The sequence below is a fragment of the Uloborus diversus genome, chromosome 1 (assembly GCF_026930045.1).
Source record: "Uloborus diversus isolate 005 chromosome 1, Udiv.v.3.1, whole genome shotgun sequence".
Classification (NCBI taxonomy): Eukaryota; Metazoa; Arthropoda; class Arachnida; order Araneae; family Uloboridae; genus Uloborus; species Uloborus diversus.
The window spans coordinates 219,012,482-219,035,324 of NC_072731.1; the positions used below are offsets into that span (position 1 = coordinate 219,012,482).

At 30.8% G+C, this 22,843-nt stretch overlaps 1 long non-coding RNA gene across 1 annotated transcript; it reads left to right on the forward strand.

Moving 5' to 3' along the window:
* Nucleotides 1-650: 650 nt before the first annotated feature.
* LOC129234168 (uncharacterized) lies at nucleotides 651-22,192 on the forward strand. Its single transcript, XR_008581533.1, has 4 exons — nucleotides 651-2,202; nucleotides 8,094-8,352; nucleotides 15,944-16,164; nucleotides 21,895-22,192. It is a non-coding gene; the product is annotated as an uncharacterized LOC129234168 (long non-coding RNA).
* The last annotated feature ends 651 nt before the right edge of the window (nucleotides 22,193-22,843 follow it).

Sequence of the window (22,843 nt, forward strand, 5' to 3'; positions counted from 1 at the left end):
TACAACTACTTATTTTCTACTGGAAGTTTTTGCTGGGTTTGGAATTGAAATTTATTAAATTGTGTTGTACTAAAATGTTAGTCTGAATTTTCTTTTTTTTTTTCTGATCAACCTCTCTCAAAATATAGAATTTTGAACCTTGTATGATGGTAATAAATCAGGTAGGAACAATTATAACTGCTGCTGCAAAATTTTTCTCTTTCCTTTCACCTCTGTTTAAGATTTGGTACCTTCTAGACAAATCTGATGTCTCGGGTGCAAACATTAATTTTAACTTTTTTTTTTTTTTGAACTCTGCTTTGAAATACAGTTACTCTCTCAATACAGTGTTTACTTAAATATGACAGCTAAAACAAATTTTCTCTGTCAAGTTAGTTTTGCTATTAAAATTAAAGGTTTCAAGCATACGTACATCATTAAAAATGAAAAATATTTTCGTTAGAATTCATTATTTTTGAGGTTGTAAGAGGCCCATTTGTGTTCTAGAGAAAAATCTTCAATATAACGTATGTAGAATAAACCAATATACTTGTTTGCCTGAGGATGCTACAATTTTTTTGAAAGTGAAACTTTAATGTTTAATGCATTTTAATCTTGCAATTGCAGATCTTTCACAATCTGCAATTGCAAGATATTAATCTTTCACAATCCCCCCCCTCAAAAAAAATTAATTTTAAGAAACAAGTTATGTTTTCTGAATGTAGTAATTAAATTATAATTTGAATATTAGTGTTAATCTTGTTACAACAAATACCAATAAAACAAAAAATTTAAAGAAATAGTTTTCTATTCTGATATCTGATTTAATTCCCATTTCTTTGCTTGAATTCAATTACAACAAACTCATGCTTCAATGAACAAATTTTTCGGTCACCTGTAATTTGTTGTAACGGGACAAGGTGGGAAATCTCACCTTACCTTTTCCCATAGTGCAAACCCTGCTGAGTACTATGTAACAATTGTAGGTGTTTCATTAAGGATTGCACAAGATTCGTAAGAATATATATTTTTTATTTTTAATGATCTCAAGTATATTTTATGTTGTAATCTAGAACTTGTTTCCAAAATGTTAGAAAAATGAATTAATTTCCATTTTGTCCAAGATAACTAAGGAAAGTTACATGGATAGCCTCAGCAAATTTTAAAAAAGTTAGATATAAAATTTGGAACTATGATAACTATGAAGTTCACGGACCACTTAGATTTTTCTGCAGGCCACTGGTTGAGAAATATGTCAATTAGTTCTCTGTGTTTGGTTCCATCCAAATTGTAAGTTTAACTTTTATTATTAAGATGAGATTGTTAGGTTAGACTTTGCTAATCAGTTTGTAAGAACAATTAATTATGCTTTTTTTGCAGTAATATTTAAAAGAGCATTTTTATCTAATTAATGTGCAACACTTCATTGCATTGTTTATGAATCAAAAATGTTATAGGATTGTTAATTTTTTGCTTTGAATTCATTAAGACTTTTATGTGGTTAAAATTTGGTTATTTATTAGCTTAACATTATTTTTCAAAAAAAAAAAAAAAAAAATGAAGCAAAGACAAGATTCATACAATAGCTTATGATTCCTTCGTAACATTGAAATGTATTTCGTAACAGCTTGTTGAATTTTTAAGTGAAAAATATTTAGCTGTAATTAAAGTAATTCTTTTGTTTGGGTTACTTGATTGCTTTAAAATAATGTAAGCTAATAAAAATTGTACTTTTTTCCAAAAATGAAATTATAGTTAGGCTATGTCATCTTTTTTTTTTTTTCATTTCAGACAGTAGTATGATTATTAGCTTTGATTTATATTATTGGATTTATTTTCAAGGAAAGATTGAAAGGTCCTGTGATCTGAGAAGGATACGTTAGATCTATAGGGGTGTGCAAATATTCTAAAAATACTCGTGGTGCTTCTAAGCGAATTATGATGTCCATAGCTAAGTCCATAGTTATAATATTTTTTAAGAGAAATGTTAAGCCATCTTTTATAATACCAGATTCAGGTAGGAATTTTATAAAATTCATTATTTGGAGGTGTTTGTTTTACTAAGTATTCGGTGTTTGTAAATTAATATCTTTACCCTTTTGTTGGTGTTTATAACCATCTACTGTTGTCAAAAATTCTGAAATGTATATTTTTCTTTTTTTAAAGGGATTCTTTTAAAAGAACTGCCACAGCAGAACCTTGCACTGTGTAAAGGAAATGTGTGTAAGTATATATTTAAAAAAAAAAAAAATTACTATCGGATCGGTTAAAACATTCCTGTAACAGAGGGGACATATCTGTAACAGAGGATTCTATTATTGAAGATAGAAGTAATCTTTATGTTTAATCGGAGAAAATGGATAGACAGTGTTTCATTTTTTAAAATTTAGTATTTAATTCAAGTTTTCTATAAATTTATCAAACTAAGCTTTTTGAAAAACATCAATAGCAAATGGGACTTGTTTACTATTTCCATAAATATTGTCCACTCTGTTACACAAGAAGTGTAACAGAGTGGACAAATAAGTAGTTAAAATTTTTTTTCTAAACCTAAACATAAAATAACAGTTAAAATAGTAATACAAAAGCAAAGTAACTTTAAAATTACTACTTAATATGTAATTTAGATTTTTTTTTTTAAATTTGAATTTGTAAAATTAATGTAACATAGTGGACATTTTATTACTCAAACTTACTATCAGATTTTTGTTATCTATTGTACGTTATCTTTATTGTACATACTCGCTTATTTGGGTTTCGCTGAAAAGGAGGTGCGAAAAAAAGGTCTAATTCCAACATTTTCCTGATCCACCACACAATTCTTCAAATATCTCAAACTAATTTCTGTAGATAATGCCAGTTACCTGCACACGGCAGTATTATTTACCAGGGTTGTTTGGTTTAAACCAATTGGTTTAAAAAAAAAAAAACCATGTGTTTTTTTTAAATGTTTTTTTTAAAAAAAAAAGCCAAAAAAAAAAAAAAAAAACCATCTTACAGGTTTACATTGATTTTCCCACACATATTGAAAAATGTAAAACTCCATTTATGCTAAGTTGCAGAGATAAATACTAAAATTGCAAAGTTGCTTCTTCAAAATGTATTACAAGCTTTAATCGAAAAAAAATATTAATATATTTTTTATTTCATATATGTGCCATAAAGCAGATTTCAGTCAACTTCCATCATTATGCTTAATTTGCATGATTAGTTAAGATTTACTAAGGATTGAATCTTTTATTGTAGATGCAATCCATTATATTACTCACTCCTGTTGCAGGGGTGTGACATTTTTGCCCATTTATTTGCACTTTACTGGAATTTTAACTTTGACTTGTAAGGTAATCAAGAGTATAACTTAATTGTTTGCACCTAAAAATTAAGATTTGTTCTGCAGGTGAACACAAATAATATTTTTTGAATCAAATTTTAAAAAATAGTTTATACTTCACGTATATAACGTTTTTGGCTAAAAAATTTTCCTGAAATAGAATTTGCTACACATTTGTTTGTTCTAAAGAGTTTGCATTTAATGTTTTTTAAACTTCAATGCTGGATGCAACATGTATGCCAGTAAATAGGCTGTAATTTAAGCCATGTTACACCAATTTTTGTATTTTTGATTTGGTTCTTTGTTTTAGCAATAGTGAATATCGTTTCCAAAATAAAAACTGATTTGAATATAGAGCAGCACTTTTTTTAGACTACTTTCCCAGTAAAAGTCAGAAAAAGAAGAAAAAAAGCATGAAAGAAGGCTTAATGCATCGTAAAAATATCGCAAAAAACAAAAAAGTTAAAAATAAATAAAACAATTAAATAAATATCGAAAAATTAAATATTGGAAAGTAGGTATTGAGATGGGGGAAAATGTCTGTCGGTCTGTCTGTCCCCTCCTAATAACTTTTGAATGAATAGTCTGATTCGAACAAACTTTTTTTTTTCGAAAGATCTCGGCGAGGACACCTCATTCTCATATTTTACTTTTTGATTTGAACTATTTTTTGTTCAATTTTGAACAGCTCAAAAAAACTTAACATTATCGCCTACGGGGAAATTGAAGGCAATTCCGAACTGCGAGGCGAATTTGCTTCAAACAAACTTTGTAGGAAAAAGCTTTTGATAAAAAACTTGTACATAAAATATATTTTTGATTTGAACAATTTTCCGTTCAATTTTGAACAGTTCAAATCCCTTAACATTAGCGCCTACGGGGAAACTGAAAGTCAATGTAGATTCCGTACTTGAAGGCGGATTTACTTCAAACAAATTTTGTTGGAAATAGCTTTTGCCGCCAAACTCCAGACTCCGACTCTGAGAATTAAGGTCACCTGACTCCGACTCCTACTCCTGTGCCCGATAATTAATCGGACTCCGACTCCCCGACTTCGATTCTTACTTCGTAGCTTTGGCAAAAATTTATACACAGAGGACAAATGACTGAATTCGATTCTTGGATATTCGACTCCGACTTTATCTCAAAATGAGATTGACTCCGACTCCGCAGCTATGGTTTTAACTGCGAAATAATTATTGTTGATATGACTTTTTTTTGTTTTCACGGGTTTTGTTTCGGGGAATAAACTCGAAGTCATTTATGTTTCTACATAAAGATATGCGCAGACGATTATTTTTTTTTTCGACAATGAAAAGTATTTCTTTAAGTTGACATTTTATTGTTTTTATTTATTTTGGTAAGTGCATTAATTAATTAAAAAAATTATTTTTGGCAACAGGGGAAAAAGAAATGATTTTTTTTTTTGATATGATGTATTTATTTTAATGAGCTTATTAATTTTAATTAGTATTTTTTTGTTTTGAAAGCTGTTAAAGATTTTTTTTAATGGAAAAAAGTGCATTAGCTGCTTTGTTTAAAAGGTGCTGCTATTTTATTTGTTCGTATTTTTTAAAAAATTTTATTTATTTAGTTTTTTATTTTTTACGCATCTAATTTTTTTTAGATGAGTGAAGAATATTTTTTTCCTAGAAATTAGCTTAAAATATTAAATAAATATGTTTGAAACAATTTGCGATTTGCGCTATTTTTGAGAATATTTATCAGGTACTAGAAAGTAGTATGGGCATACGGGAAAGTAGGCTCGTATAGTTCTAGACAGAACTTCTTGTTTAAAACTTTGTCAGTACAACAGCAATCGATTTTTTGACTGTTCAATCATGTACTTGTACTGTTGTACATTTTGCTTTACTTCAATATTTGCGACATTGTGTATATAAAAATCAGCATTATGTAAGATCAGAAAGAAAAAATATGAAAATTGTTCTTTTGAAAAGATTATGCTTAAAAATATAACTTTTACCTTTATTCGATAATTATTCATATTATGTTGGTTTTATAAAGTTTTTTTCTTGGATCTTCATTCTATTTTATCTTAACCCACATCACAACCACTTTTTGAATCGTATCATAAAGGGTCTATATATACATGCATACTAATATGTTAACAGGGTGGCGACAGATCAGGGAGATCAGGGAAAAGTCAGGGAACTTTATTAATCAGGGAAAAGTCAGGGAAATATCAGGGAATTTTGAAAAAATAACAAAAAATCAGGGAAAATTTATTTTATGAAGAAAAATTTTTTTTTTTGCTTTACAAAATTAAGTACTCTAATTCCCTACGCATTTTCCGCCAATTATCTGTTCAAAAAAAAAAGCAAAATTAATGACGTGTGATTATACACTGCCGCATTATTTGTGCATCCTTTTTCCTCAACGTCAAAGTATTGAATCTTACTTATTAACCACAGGATGGACTTCCTAAGATTGGTTCTGTGTCTGTTAGGTTTATTTTCCTTAGCTTGAAATTTCCTTTTACGCTTTCAATGCTACGTAAAATAAACAACCATACATGCAAAGAGGAAGCCTTCATTAATGCATTAGCTTCTTTGCCTTTATTCCATTGTCTTGAAGTAATTAGCGTACTGTAATCACGATCTCAAGAAGAAATCTTTGGTTTTTCAATTAATACTATAAAAGCTTAAAAGTTATCATTTCTTTGCATTTTCAATTTAATTGCTAAAATTGAACTTTGAATTAAAATAACTTTGTTTTTTGCCTTCATACTATTTGTTGTCATCGCAGAATATAAAGGTTTTCTTTTCTTCAGACTTAAGTGATTCTTTATAACCAAGTTGTATTCTTTTATATGTTTTGAAATTAACTAATTGCTTTTTTTTTTCTTGCATTTCAAAAATGTTTGTTACAAAAGCAATCTAAGATTTTTTTTCGTTACATACTGAAATAATTTTAGAGTTAACTTGTGTACTTAAGTAAATATTTTTTTTTGTTTTGTTAAAATGCTGTATTCATTCATTAAAACCTATGTTCTTGATTAGAGAAAAGCTCCCTATGAATGGATGTCAAATGGTTTCATCTGTTTTGCATAAATACCTATGTCAATTACTTATATAAGAATAACTACATTACTTCTATTGTTTCACTATTACTTGTGATTCTTACAACAATTATTATACTGTTTGGAAACTTAGTTCAAAATAATTTTAATTACTTTTTAGTTCTTAAATACACATATGTTTTTAAGAGTAATTTTAATAGTTTCTTAAAATTCTTATGCTAAGTGGTTTCTGGAAGTGAAGTATTTTTTTTTATAAATTTTCATTAATCTTTCCATTTTAGAAAAATGTAATATGCTGTTTTGTAGGTCCCCCCCCCCCCAAAAAAATGACTTGATACATTTTTTTAACCATTTTATTAAAAAAGTAACATCTTTTGAAAATATATCTTTAGTTCAACAACTTTACACAACTTAAAACGTTAAAAATACTGCATTTTATACAAATATACAATGAATTTCAAGTAGAGCAAAGAAAGAAAACCATTATCATTGGTAACGTAAATCAGGGAAATTTGGTGAACTTAATCAGGGAAATCAGGGAAAAGTCAGGGAACTTTTTTTCACAGTTCCTGTCGCCACCCTGGTTAACCAAGTCAAACATTTCAATCAATATTTCCCCGCAGAAGGCTATTTTAATTATTTAATTAAGTTACAAGATTTTGTTCTAATCTCTTTAATTAATCATGAAATTAGGTATAATGTGACTATTGAATAACTGTTAATTACATGGAACCTTAATTACCTTCCGAAAATTAATTGTTTTTCTCGCAAATAGTATTTAAACCAAAAAAACCCGGTTTAAACCAAAAAAAACCTGGTTTAAACCAAAAAAAGTTTTTCTTTGGTTTTTTTGAAAAAAAAAACTTTTTTTACCAACCCTGTTATTTATGTAAGTAAAACTACATTTCTTCTATACTTTAACTATCACTTCTTATTCTTGCAGCAACAATTATACTGCTTGACAATTCAGTTCAAGATTATTTCCATTAAAATTTTTTAGTTTTATCGTGATTAGATGTGTTTTAGAGTAGTTTTAATAATTTCTTAGAATTCTTATGTTGACTGGTTCCTGAAAGTAAAGTATTTGTTTTAGATTTCCGATAATATTTCTCTGTCGATAATTTAATATACTATTTTTACCAAAAAATGATTCATCTTTTCAAAATGTATTTTTAATTAACAGCTTTAACCATTTTAAACACTGCATTTTATTTAATATGCAATGCTTTTCAGGTAGGGTAAAGAAAGGAAACCATTATCATTGGTAAGGTAAATCAGGGTAATTGGGTGAACTTAATCAGGGAGAAGTCAGGGAACTTTTTTTTCCAGTTTCTGTCGCCATCCTGTATTAGAGGTTAAACAATTTAATGAAGTGATTTCTTAAAAGTTGTCAAAGTTTGCCAAAAGACAAACTTACAAGTCCCCCCCCCCCAAAAAAAAACAAAAACAAAAATAAAAAACAAAGCCTGTTTTAGGGATGGATGTGTCTGTTCGAAATGTAAACGTAACATGTATAAACTGCCACTTAAACACCATTAAAATAGCAAAAGTAGCTAAACTAACATTGTAGATAAATTTTAAACTATAAGCTTAATTATGAATTTTAACTTTGTCACTCCAATTTAAACCTAATAAGTTGGTGAATTATTGAAAATAAGCAAATAAATAATAAAAAATAAATGTTCCAGCATTTACCTTAATATTGGCAGTTGCAATGTTTCAATTTATAATTAACTCTTTCAGATTTGTTCAAGTTCCTGAGAAAACAAATGTTGAAACCATCAAAGATGGACTGCATGAAATTTCTAGAACGCCTATTTCACTTCCCTGCGGAAAAGTGGTGGCCGTGGACAAGGAGGCTGAGGAGGATTTGGAGGAGGCAGCCGATATGGCGGTTACAGTCGTGAAGGTGGTAGAGGTGGCAGCAGCAGAGATCGAAGCAGTGGAGGAGGAAGCAGCCATGGTTGTCACTATTAGAGCATGAGGCCTAAACTGCATCTCTGTAAGAGCAACGATTTTTTTAATACTGTCAATTTCCATATTTGTTAAATGACATTTCTCTACATTGATGTTATTAATTTCACATTAGCTTATTTGTCTGGACTTCTTTTGTAAAGCAAAATGCTATCTTCAGGCATCATTTGCCATTTTTGTTTTCATGCTACTTGTACTCATGCTCCTGCAAACTGTATTCATAATCGAATGAAAAAATGCCGGGAATCCTTATTGTATTGTCAGAATTTGTTTTTGTTATGCAAAACAAAATCTGACTAGTGGCTCAAAAGATAAAAAAAAATTTGCATTTTTTTGATTATTCAGTACAACATCGTTTGTCCCAACTGACTGGGATCAAAGGCAATCCATCGAATGAACTAAATCGGGAAAACCTGGAATTGTCAGGGGAAATGACATAGTTAAAAATGTCAAACCTGGAATTGTCAGGGAAAATAACAATTAAAAATGTTAGGGAAACGTCCCGGGAAATTTTCAATTTTGCCTCCCCTCCCCCATTTTTTTAAATAATTTTTTCCAGGGGAAGTTATTACCATGAGATCTAATCTTCGTTTTTATTGATGTTTCCTGAAAAAAATTGTAAAAGTTTTGAGGCTAAATGACACTAGCAATAAAAAGAAATTGACCCAAAACAAATTCCGTGGACTCCATTTTTGCCCCTCAATAGTTCCCAAGGAAAAAATTTCTAGGGTGAACAGGAATTATGCACAAGCTCTTCAGGGGAGGAGATAATTTACTGCGTCTGAAGCACACAAGCCTGCTGATGGTACAGGGTGGCGACAGATCAGGGAGATCAGGGAAAAGTCAGGGAATTTTGAAAAAAATTACAAAAAATCAGGGAAAATTGATTTTATGAAGGAAAAAAAATTTTTTTGCTTTACAAAATTAAGTACTCTAATTCCCTACGCACTTTCCGCGAATTATCTGTTCAAAAAAAAAATTAAAATAAATGAGGTGTGATTATACGCCTGCTGCATATTTGTGCATCTTTTTTCCTCCATGTCTAAAGTATTGAATCTTACTTATTAACCACAGTATGAACTTCCTAAGATTGCTTCTTTGTCTGTTAGGTTGTTTATTTTACCTAGCTTGAAATTTCCTTTTACGCTTTCAATGCTACTTAAAATAAACAACCATACAGGCAAAGAGGAAACCTTCATTAATGCCTTAGCTCCTTTGCCTTTATTCCATTGTCTCGAAGTAATTATCCTACTGTAATCACGATTTCAAGAAGAAATCTTTGGTTTTTGAATTAAGACCTTAAAATCTTAAAAGTTATTACTTCTTCGCGTTTTAAAATTAATTGCTATAATTGAACTTTCAATCAAAAAAACTTTGTTTTTTGCCGTTATACTATTTGTTGTCACCGCAGATTATAAAGGTTTTCTTTTCTTCAGACTTAAATGATTCTTTAATTTTATAACCAAGTTGTATTTTTCTTTTATATATTTTAAAATTAACTAATTGCTTTTTCTTTTTTTTCCCTTGCATTTCAAAGTTGTTTGTTACAAAAGCAATCTAAGATTTTTTTTTCGTTACATAGTGAAATCATTTGAAATAGAGTTAACTCTTGTATTTAAGTAAATATCTTTATTTTTTCATTGTTAAAATGCTGTTTTCATTCATTAAAACCTATGTTCTTGATTAGAGAAAAGCTGCCTATGAATGGATGTCAAATGGTTTCATTTGTTTCGCATAAATATGTCAATTAGTTGTGTAAGAATATCTACATTACTTCTATTCTTTCACTATTACTTGTTATTCTTGCAACAATTATTATACTGTTTGAAAACTTAGTCCAAAATAATTTCAATTACTTTTTAGTTCTATCATAAATACACATATGTTTTTAAGAGTAATTTTAATAGTTTAATTCTTATGCTGAGTGGTTTCTGGAAGTATAGTGCCTAGAAAGAGTAGTGTGCCGATCGGCGGGGAAAAAATGAGGTCAGATCTGAGGAAAATCCAGGTGGCGCTGCACTCGAGTAGTACGTTATGCTCCTCAATCAGACTCGTTTTAAATCAGCGATTGCATGCTGATTTCGCAGTTTTAAAGCCCCGTTTTTCGGATTAAATTTATTTCTGCGCAAAAGACAAATTCTGTAATAAATGCTAATTGTTACATGGGTGTTTGTTTATTTTTTGAAGCATATAAAATTACCTTATTATAAAACTACCTTGCTTCAATGAAAATAGTAGACTATAAGGGTCCATTCCTTAAATACGTAAGGGTCATGAGGGGGAGGGGGGTTGGGAAAGCCTCTACATACCCTTACTTGGGGGAGGGTCAAACTCATTCTTACATAATATTTTCCAAGTCGATATTTCACATAAGGAATTGCGCGGTCAAGTGATTTGGCAGAGATTATGATCCATTTGCGTCTGGAAGGTAAGAAACGTGTTAGGATAAGATGTTTTTTTATTTGTTTTACAAAGAATTTATAGTGTAAAATATAATAAAGGAGTCGCATTGCGTACGGCATGTTTTATTTGTAATTAATATTACATCAAAAAAAAAGTCGAAAAAACAATCAGTTTAGATTCTTTTCAGTAACTATTTCTTTACGTAAAAGGTTTAATTTAATAATGTGAATTTAATAACGATTCCCGTGATGTAACGATTCAAGATTTGTTATTTTATCATTTTGAAAAACGAAATGGAATCTTACATAAGAATGGGGAGAGGGGGTGAAAATTCTTACATACCCTTACATGGGGGAGGAGGGTCAATAATTGCCAAAATCATCCTTACGTAATTAATGAATGGCCCCTAAGTATTCAATAACAGCGCGTCTCTTATTTCTCTACTAATAATAAAGCTGAGTCTCTCTGTCTGGATTTCTGTCCGAAATTCTGTCTGGATCCCTGTGACGCGCACGGCGCCTATACCGTTCGGCCGATTTTCATGAAATTTAGTACAAAGTTAGTTTGTAGCATGGGGATGTGCACCTCGAAGAGAGTTTTCAAAATTTCGACTTTGTTCTTTTTTTATTTTTAAATTTTAAAAACAGTTTCCGAAGCAGAATTATCATAAGATGGACGAGTAAATTACGAAATTATCCTGACGTGGAATCGTAACATGGGAAGAGCGAATGAACATAGCCAATTGGCGAGAAATTCATCATCCATTATTTGTAAATATACAGGCTAATCAAATGACCTTTTAATTTTCTCCTTCGGGCAAAGGTCGTGCGGGTACCGCTAGTTACAAAATAAAACTTCTTCTAAATTCTTGAAGCTAATTAAAATTATCAGGGCTTCTCAGTCGGAGTCGGTAGATTTTCAAGCGACTCCGACCTGTTTTTTTTTTTTTTTTTTTTTAATTTTCAAGGACTTTCCTTACATTAAAAAAATAATAGGGCCACTTGCTCCGATCACATATATAACTATATACTAATTTGCAAATAACTGCAATTGGGAAACAGCTGGCTTGATTATTTGTTGAATTTTCGGTATACTCATCAACGTCAAACTGCTAGTTTGCTTATTTTTACAACGTTCTTTAGAACCTGTCAGCAAACGGTTTTTTTTGTCGATAATTCTCGAAATAGAAGTAGTTTTTGAATCTGACGCTATCACTGTCAAAAAAAAGTATTTATGTATCTTTATCTTTTATCTCATATGTAAAACAACAAAAGAAATGTATCCTTAAAAATTAAAAAAAAAAAAAAATGGGGAACCTCCTCGTCCCTCTCCTTTGTCTAACATTGCTTATGATATCTTTTAAATGTTCTTTTAAAAGGAAGCTCAGCTTCTAAATCTCCCTACCCCCTTTAATTTCCTTAATTTTTAATTTGTTTGATAAATCCATTGATTTTTTCTTCAGACGGTAAGTTACTTGATGCATGTTTTTAATTTTTTCGCAACCTTACTTCTTGGTAAATTTGCTATATTTTTTTTTTGTTTTTCAGAACTCTCTGTGTCAACAAATATTTACGTTTCTTTTTACAAAAAATACGACTTAATTTTTCACTCAATACAAAACCTTGACATTTACAGTGTCTTAAAGATGAACCATCAGCAAAATATTCAGTTCGTTTCATTACAGGCAACACAAATTTGAATTCCTCTGATGTACCCATCCCATTGCACACGATTCTAGCGTCAACGTCAATAAAAAGTTTTCTGACATCTGATACTGATTTAAGAACAGGATAATCTTTTACACCTTTGACTAAAATAGTAACATTGATTTGTAAATTTTCTTCTACTTCAATAATGATCTTTTTATCGTCAATATTATTTTCCACATAATTTTCATTATATACAAAAACTACACTATTTGGAGATTTTTTAAATTTTATACAAGCCCAATATTCGTTAGGCAAATTAATATGAACAATTTCATCTATAATAGATTTATACGTGGTTATTTCAGTTTCATCTGTGGAAAGATCAAGTTTTATTTTTTTCAAACAGGGAACATTTTTCTTAACTGCATAATTCCTGATGTACCTTTTCTTCGGTAATTTTTTAGTAAAGTATATTGGCAGATTTGGGAAAATTGTCGGAATTGCCTCATCTTTCAAAAAAGGTCTTCCTCGAGGAACCAAAACTTCCTCACCGTTTATAATATGCTTATAATGCGTTTCAATAAAATGTTTTTCGAAATGCAGAGCACAAATTGAGCAATATTTATCAAAAACTTGATCTAACCTGGGAATTAACAAATTCTACTTTAGTTTTTCTTCATCTGCTGGAGCTTTAAAAAGCAAAACTTTTTCTTTGCGTGTTTTGTATCCACTTTTGCACCCTGGTACGAAACAAGATGAAGCTTTACTTCTTCTAATATTAAACTTAGATGCCTCCATTAAAAGCCTTAAACGCTGTTTCATGAAATATTCACGAAATAAAGGTAAAAAAGAGAAACGCGGAACTGAATTGTAACAAAATCCCGCGTCTACTAATGTAAACGCCGCGAAATTGAACGTACACCTCGACCGCACTGCCCTCTAGCGGTTTTCATACATTTTGTCTTCAAGAATCGAAGGGGAAAAATCGCCGATCGGCACACTATTCTTTCTAGGCACTATACTGGAAGTAAAGTATTTTTTTTTTAAATTTTCTCTAATCTTTCCGTTGTAGAAAAATTTAATGTACTGTTTTGTAGGGTTTTCCCCCCCCAAAAAATTGACTTGATATGTTTTTTAAACCATTTTATTAAAATGTAGCATCTTTTAAAAATATATCTTTAGTTCAACAACTTTACACAACTTAAAACGTTTAAAATACTGCATTTTATACAAACATACAATGGATTTCAAGTAGAGCAAAGAAAAAACAATCATATTATTATTAGTAACGTAAATCAGGGAAATTTGGTGAACTTAATCAGGGAAAAGTCAGGGAACTTTTTTTCACAGTTCCTGTCGCCACCCTGTGGTAGGGTTGATCTGGAAAATCGTTTTTTATTCGTCTTTTCAACTAAGTGTGAAACATTGTCGCCATTTTTGGCCATTCATAAGCTGGAAGTAGACACAATGCTTAAACACCAAAAACAAAGAAGAATTGGATTCTTTCTTTTTCTGCAAACTTATGAAAACTACGCTATATGTGTTACGAATTGTTTTTAAATATTATTTAAAATATGTAAATTTCTTGAAAATGAAAAATTTTGTGTTTAAAACTTTATCTTATCCTTATTACCCCATTTTCATGAAGATTTTAAATTGTTTTTATGCTACAAATTCAGAAAAATATTTATTAATTTTTGTTGTAGTCGCAGTATTTGGTCATGTCTAAGACGGCAGTACACAAGACTTATTAAGTGCCCAAGCTTCCGAAAACAGCATTGGATGTTTGTTGCAATGCAACTTATTGTTAACATTGTAAAATGTGCCCTTTATTTTCCGGATAATTTGTAATTATTTTCTGAAAAAATGAAAATTTTATCTCAAACATTTTTTTATTCTAATTGATTTAGACGCTTACGTGCTAAAAACTGACTATTTTGTTTTAATTGTAGTTTTTAAAAGATTATTAATTATTTATAACTACTTTTATGCTACAAATTCAAAACTATACTTATTATCTTAAAATTTTTACTTAGTTGCCATATTTGGTCGTTAGCAAGATGAAAGTAGACATAAATTTCTAGAAACATTAATGGATGTTTATCTCAACTATTGAAAATAAATGTGGAATTAATTATGAATTTTTATAAATTAAATATTTTCTACAAAAGAATTTTCAATTTTAATGTAAGCATCCTTTATATGCAAAAGAGAGAAAAAAAAAGCATCAGCCTATGATCGACGAATGTTGATTTTTGTTATTGTGCATTATATGGTATGCCCATCGAAGAACAAGTTAATCATAATTTATACTAAAAAATAGCTTTGTACTTTGCTCAATATGTTTTGTGTTACATACTAATAAGAAAATAAAAAGAATTGTAAACCAAAAGCAGATTAAGAATGCTGCACGATTACTGCAAAATAAGTTGAAAGTAGTTCGTTTTGAACAAGTAATAAAGAAATGAAAACAATTTTGAATTAAACGTTTAAAAAAAAAAAGAAAAAAATTGTGAAAGAAAATGTTTAAAAATCCAAGATTTTTTTTAAAAAATCTACAAGTGAAAAAGTTTTAGTTCTTATGCATTGCTACTTTAAACAATTTTGATTATTTTGAAAATATTGTTACTTAAACTTAATTTTGAATGAAGCGAGTAACCTGGAATTTTCTAAAATAACATGGAAAAGTCTGGGAATTTTTTTTTAATCACAAGTGTATGAACCTTGTTATTGTATTGTCAGATTTTCTTTTTGTTTGTTTTTGCTATGCAAAACATATTTGTAAATAAGCTTACTTATCGTTAATTGCAGCAAAAAATGATGCTTTGTAACGAAATAACATCAGATCGTTACTCGCGAACACTTTGGTATTTCTGCTGTAGTGTTGGACTTACACTCCAAATATGCTATGTTGTTAAATATTTACAATATATTGTGTGACCCATTCAGGAGTATACATGTAATTCGAGATGTGCAAAATATCAAATATTTCTTTAAAAACTTTTAATTAAAATTGGAATTTTACACAAATAAAAAAAAATAATCTAGTTTGGGTCTGTGACTAATGAAAAGTGGATTTTAAGCAGCTCAAATAAAAGTAAATGAGATGTCGAGATTGCTTTTTCAACCTTTTCCATCAAGCATTTTTTCCCCTCAAACTAATCTGGTTCTATGAAATGTGTGGGTAATGTAGGGGGTGGGTAATGATCAACTTAATTTGTTGGCAAAGGGGGGGGGGGGTGTTAACCACCACCCCCTGGATATGCCACTGTATTAGTAAAGCATATCTTCTAAATAACGAAATCTGTTTTTGGCAGTTAGTCTAAATCAAATTCAACTGTAATTGAAGAAAAATGATTTCTTCAAAAGTGTATCAAGTAAATTTTGAAATTGTTGGTAAATTTTAAATTACAAGCTTAATTATGAATTTTACTTTGTCACTTCAATTTAAACCAAATAAGTTGGTGAATGATTAATAAATAAAGTAAAAAATGAAAAAAAAAATGTTTCAGCATTTGCCTTAATATTGGCAGTTGCAATGTTTCAATGTATAATTTACTCTTTCAGATTCGTTGAAATTCCTGAAAAAAAATGTTTTCGAAACATCAAAGACCGACTGAATGAAATTTCTAGAATGCGCCTGTTTCCTGTGTGTGGTGGACGAGGAGGCAGCTGATATGGAGGCAGTTGTGGCGGTTACAGTCGTGGAGGTGGCAGCTATCGAGATCGAAGCACTGGAGGAGGAAGCAGCTATGTTCGTCTCGATTAGAACAGGACTAAAACTGCATGTAAGAGCTAAGATTTTTTTAATACTGTAAAATTCCATATTTATTAAATGTCATTTCTCTGCATTAATGTTATCAATTTCACATGAGCTTGTTTTCTGAACTTCTTTTGTAAAGCAAAATGCTGTGGTCAGGCATCATTTGACTTTTTTTTTCACACTACTTGTACTCATTTTCCTGCGAAGTGTATTCATGGTCCAATGAAAAAATGCCTGGAATCCTTATTGTATTGTAAGATTTTGTTTTTGCTATGCAAAACAAAATCTTACTAGTCATTCAAAAGATTAAAAAAAATTGTATTTGTTTCATTATTTAGTACAGCCCCCCCCCTACAATTACCAATCCTTCAACTATAATTCTAGGAAACAGTAATACCACTATTTCTTAGAATTATACTTTTCATATTTCTTAGAAAAAAAAGATTCTTAAAATTTTGCCATTTTCTATGTTTATCAGCTTGGAGTCAACAAAAGTTCTGAAATTCAATTGTGATGAAGAAGACAAAAAAAAAAAAAAAAAAAAAAAAAAAAATCTGAACTATTGAATCGATTCAGCATATATTCCCCAATGAAAGTACTTAAAATATTCAATATTTTATAAAGAGTTTTCAATATGATATGATGTTTAGATAAGATGTGATTTTGTTTTGTGCTTTGCTAAAAGATAAGGTTTCCATCATTTACATTTTTAATGTACAGTAATATGTTAAACAATTACTTTTCTTGACTATAACATATTTCATGGTGTATGAGAAAAACTGGAAATTTTTATTTTGTTCGTAACAACTAATTTTGGAGTAAAAGCAATATATAAAGAGTTTGAAAACTTGTTACACACACAGAAAGAGGGATCCATGTAGTTCTGCCAGTTGGTGTTAAGACTGTATAATGCAGCATTGTTTAATTTAGAGCCACACATTCTAAAAAATGCAAAACTAATTTAATAAAAATCAGTTGATTTTATTTTTATAATGATTTTGTTAAAAAAAATCAATTGATTTAAATCAATGATTTTTTTTAAAAAATCACTTCATTTAAATTTAAATCAACGAACCCTGCCTCAAACTAATCCGGTTCAATGAAATGTGTGTGTTATGATGTGGGGAGAGGGGGGGTAATGATCAACCTAATTTTTAGCAGCGGGGGTCAAGCCCCCTGGATACGTCACTGTATTAGTAATAGAGATGTAAAATTTCCAGAAATTTTGAAATGGTGGAAAAAACGTTTTTTTCGGGAAAAATTGGAAAAAATGAAAAATTTGATTTTTTTTATGAATAAAATTAGGGTTTCTTAATAGCTCTGTGTTTCTTGGAACATATACAGGGTTAAGCATCAAGAAATATATATTCTATCCACGCAACTGCTTGACAGAAATACACATAAAGTTGATTAATTAGAACAAAAAAAAAAAACCTTTTGTTTTATAACTGAGAGCTTTCATGATCAAACACCAGAAATAAGTCAAGTCGTCATTCAACCAATAATATTGGATAATGTGTGTCTAATCGTAACAATTACATTTTCTATTTTAGATTGCCTTTGAAACTTGAAGTATTAATTGAAATTTTAAACTTTCAAACACTATTTTTTTTGAAAGAAAAATAATACAATGTAACTTTACTGTCTGAAAATGAAAGCTATTAAATTTTGATTTTTTCCAATCTTGTCTCAGACCAAATCAAAACTAAATTGGTGTTTCTTAAGCTGAACCAAAACTACAGTTTCAGTTGATTCATACGACCGTGCTAAGCACAGTAGTAAAAGTAGTTATACCAGTACTTGTATTTTACTTAATAAATAAGATGTTTTAGGGTCATTTGATCAAGAACTGTTGTTTTGAAAAATCCTTAAAAAAAAAAAAAAGACATCTGAATTAAATATAGGGAAGAACCACACTTTAAAATACAATATCTCAACTTGAGCACAACTGCGAATTCCCCTTTTTTGCTTAGCACGGCAGTATACAGGTTGCGGCAAAAAAATATATATATATATATATAAATCAGACAAAAATTGTATCATCCAATGGAAGAAAGGTAATTTCATTGTAATGAGTGCCTAATTTATTTTTGTTTCTCACTTTATTAGAAAATAATTATTTATAATATATTACCTAGTCTATGTATTGTTTATCGGTTTTCTTACAATTTTAAACAAAATACCTGCTATTTTAAGTTTAAACAAGTAGAATGACAGTTCGTTTGCTAGTTGTCCCTCGACAAACAGTATTTGAAACGGCATGCCGTTTCAAGTGGCTTGGAAATGATAGTCGGGAATGTGTACAAAAAAGAACAGTGAATATTTCAGTTAATCCAAACGAGCTGATGTGTGCATCACATGACTTCCTTTTACTCCAATTTAATGTCATTTCCCCATTATTCGCTATTTTAATGTGATTCAATATTTATTCTCTAAATATCACCAACAATGGCCAAATTGAAACCAAAAAAAAAAAAACTCCGCCAAATTTCTCGCCAAGTTGGCGACCAAAAGACTGGCGATATATCGCCAAGTGTCCGACAAATTATAACGCCACTTGAGTTTACATCGAAATTAACAATGATTTCCCCCCAAAAAGGTGCAAAAGACCCCCTTAGGAACATCCGAAAGCAACCAAAAGGGGAGGTGCACAACTAGACCCCACTACGAGTCTATGTACCAAATTTCAACTTTCTAGGACATACCATTTTTGAGTTATGCGAGATACATACGCACATACATACAGACGTCACGAGAAAAGTCGTTGTAATTACCTCGGTGATGGTCAAAATGGATATTTCGCGTGTCTATACATTCTTAGGCACTTTTCCGCATGTGGTCGAATCGAAAAAAAAACTCAACATTCATTTGGGGGTGAGCAAAATGGAAATTAAGGGCGATTTTTGAGTGAAAATTTTTTCGCGAATACAATACTTCCTTTTTTGTAAAAGGAAGTAAAAAGAGTTCAATGAAATCCTTGGGTTTCCACGAGAGAAGTTGTTCGTAAGATGGAAATTTGTGAACGATAAGTGGGACTAAGGGAAAATAAAAACTTGAATGGAAGTTTTACGAGTTCCAAAAAGGTCAGGCATTCGTATGACTCCAAAAATGCCTGAAACCTTTGAAACAGGCCGCAAGTTCACTCTGGAAGAGATACCTTTCATTGATTTACCGTTCAACCGACTCACATCCCCCAGAACCATAGGATTTGGTCTGTAGACACTCCAAGCACCTTAAAGAGTGTTAGATATCACCAAAATCCGAAATCAGCCTTGGTCTGAGATGGAATCAGCACAAGCGACAAAAAATCTCTAGTTTTTTGTGAATGAGGGCCGTAAAATGAATCAAAAAGTGAACCAGAAGGACAGTTTAGAAGTTATTGTACTTCTGTGGATGTATTCAGTATGTTTATGTGGGCACTTCAGCATTGTAGACAGGACATTTTCCTTTAACTCCACACCGATTCATATGGCCAAAAAGACGAGTGGTGCAAGGCACATTGTTTTTTACATGATATCTTTAGAGTGGACACTCTACTCACTCAACCTCAATCCCATTTATTACACTGTATGGCCTATTTTGGAGTCAAAGATCTACCCTAAACACACATAAAATTGAACTCTCTAAACCAATTGCTTTATAGGGAATAAGGATTGATTAAAGGACTTGCACAGAGCCCTTGAATGAAAATTTCAACAAGCAGTTGCATCTCTGTATTACTGCAAAAGGCTGCCAGTTTTAAACCAATTAATTTTATTAATTGCTAAAGGTCTTCTCATATTATTTTTTGTGTTTTGGTAATTTATTTCATGAATAATTGCTTGCGACTTTTTTTTTTTTTGCCGCACCCTGTACATTTGGTTCGCACAGTCAGCAGAAACATAGTTTTGTGATTAAAGTTATGCTTGTTTGTTTTATGAAGAAGGAAAATAAATTCTTCACTAATGTTATTGCAGGCATTGCAGCGTTCCTATATTCCTATATTTTCCTATATTTCTGAAAAAGTTCCTATTTTCCTATAATTCCTATATTTTCAGTTTCTGCTTCCTTTTTTTTTTAAACTTTTCTCCCGACTTTTTGCTACTGTCTTTCCCCGAGCCACGCCCAGAAGCCATTTTATCTTACACTGTGTTTCTTCCTGAGCGGAGCAGCGTTCGACTTTAGCTCATCTGTGCAGCTCAATTCTGCGCCCATGAAGATCCTGCCCAAGTCCTCAAAACTTCACTTTCGAACTCGGCGTCGATGAACTTGGGCGATCATGATGGGCACATGGGCTGTGTAGGTTTTGACGATGTCATTCTAGGAAGGGCTCTCCGGCCACTTACCGTTTCAGGTCTCCACACGCACGATTTTTTTTCTTTTTTTTGGAACTTTGCATTTTGCTACGGCTGCAATTATTGCTACTTGCGGGATAGCTCATCTCAACTTCGATTGTTTTGGTTTTAATTGTGTGGAATGTAGGTGCTGCAGTTCGCGTATCAACTAAAAGTTCATTTTAATAATAATGCCTCCGAAGAGACCCCACAGCCAAGTTTGCAAAAAAGAATACGCAAAGCTGTTCCCGATTTTAAAGGAATTGAGGAAGTTGGAAATACATGCACACTTTGGGGTTGTTCCAGACCCAAATTGGGTCCGCTTTGCGGCCCCTTCACAAATTTACGCATCTCAAAAGCAGCTCATTCACAAAATAAATATACGAACAACATAATAGGGTAAATCTGGAGCTATCATTTTTTTTCCAACCGGAAAGCTACCGGACCAGCAGCTACGTGTGAAACATAGTCGCCATATTTGGTCATTCACGGGATGGAATCAGACAAGATGCTTAAGTGCTTAAAATTATAAGAACAAAGCAGAATTGTATTTTTAGACTTATTTACGCATATGTATTGCACTTATGTCAGGTAGTGTTATTACATGTTTTTAATCAAATAGTAGTATTGCATTTTGAAAATAAATGTCATAGTACTAGCCAGCCTTGTTATAAAAATTCCTGTATATCCTCTTTTTTATTTTCAAAATGTTCCTATATTATTTCGAAAAATTCCTATATTGTTTGCAGAAAATTCCTATATTTTCCATCGAATTCCTATATTTTTTTCAGAAAATTCCTATATTTTCCTATATTTTTGTTGGCAAATGTCACTTCTATCCCTGTTATTGGTTTAAGCTTTTTTGCAAAAAGTATTATTAAACAATTTTTGATCTATATGCAAATTATATTGTCATACAACTTGCATTAATGTATTAATGTTAGACAGTATTTTAACATATAACGGGGGGGGGGGGGATTACACCAGAATTCAAGCGTAAGAAATTTCTAATCACTTTTTGCGGAAAATTTCAATTAAAACCCTGAAAAGTTGAAAAAATTAATTTTTTAAAATTTTTCCGAAGTGGAAATTTACTCCTTCGGAAAAAAACTTTTTTTTTCCGTTTTTTTTCGGAAATTTTCCGGTTTTTTTCCGACTGTTTTCATTTGTAATAATGAATAGCATATCTTATTTAAATAATGAGATCTGTTTCTGCCAGTTTGTTTGAATCAAATTCAACTGTAATTGAAGAATGATTTCTCCTAAATTGTATCAAATAACATTTTGAGATAGTGGGTAAATTTTTAAAACTTTGTCATTTCAATTTAAACCAAATAAGTTGGTGAATGATTTATAAATAAATTAAAAAGTGAAAAAAATGTTTTAGTGTTTGCCGTAATATTGGCAGTTGCAATGTTTCAACTTATAATTTACTCTTTCAGATTCGTTGAAGTTGCAGAGAAAACAAATGTTGTGGAAACCCTCAAAGACTGACTGCATGAAATTTCTAGAAGACGCCCATTTCACGTCCCTGCGGAAAAGGTGGTGGCCATGGAAGAGGTAAACAAGAAGGCTTTGGAGGAGGCACCCAATATGGCAGCAGCGGCTATCGAAATCGAAGCAGTGGAGGAGGAAGCAGCTATGGTCGTCGCTATTAGAACATGAAAACTAAAACTGCATGTCTGTTGTAGAGCAAAGATTTTTTTTTAATACTGTAAAATTCCATTTTCATTAAATATCATTTCTCTACAATGATGTTATTAATTTCACATTAGCTTGTTTGTCTGGACTTCTTTTGTAAAGCAAAATGCTGTGGTTAGGTGTCATTTGCCATTTTTTTTTCACACTACTTGTACTTATGCTTCTGCAAACTGTATTCATGCAATGAAAAAAGGCCTGGAATCCTTATTGTATTGTCAGAATTTGTTTTTGTTATGCAAAACAAAATCTGACTAAAGATGAAAATTGGATTTGTTTTATTATTCAGTACAACCTTGTTTGTTCCAAATGACTGAGATCAAAAGCAATCCATGTAATGAACGAAACATATTTGTAAATAATCTGACTTATCGTTAATTGCAGCAAAAAATGATGCTTTGTAACAAAACATAGGATTGTTACTCGCGAACACTTTGATATTTGTGTTGTGGTGTTGGACTGACACTCTAAATATGCCATATTGTGTAATAACTACAATTTATTGTGTGGCCCATGCAGGAGTGTACTTGTAATTTGAGATGCACCAAATATCAAATATTTAAGAACTTTTAAATAAAATTGGAATTTACACACACACACACAAAAAAAAAACAAGTAGTTTGGGAAAGGAATATGCATTTTGTTTAACATCGTAATTTTTCTACATTACGTATAATTATTTATTAAACAAAA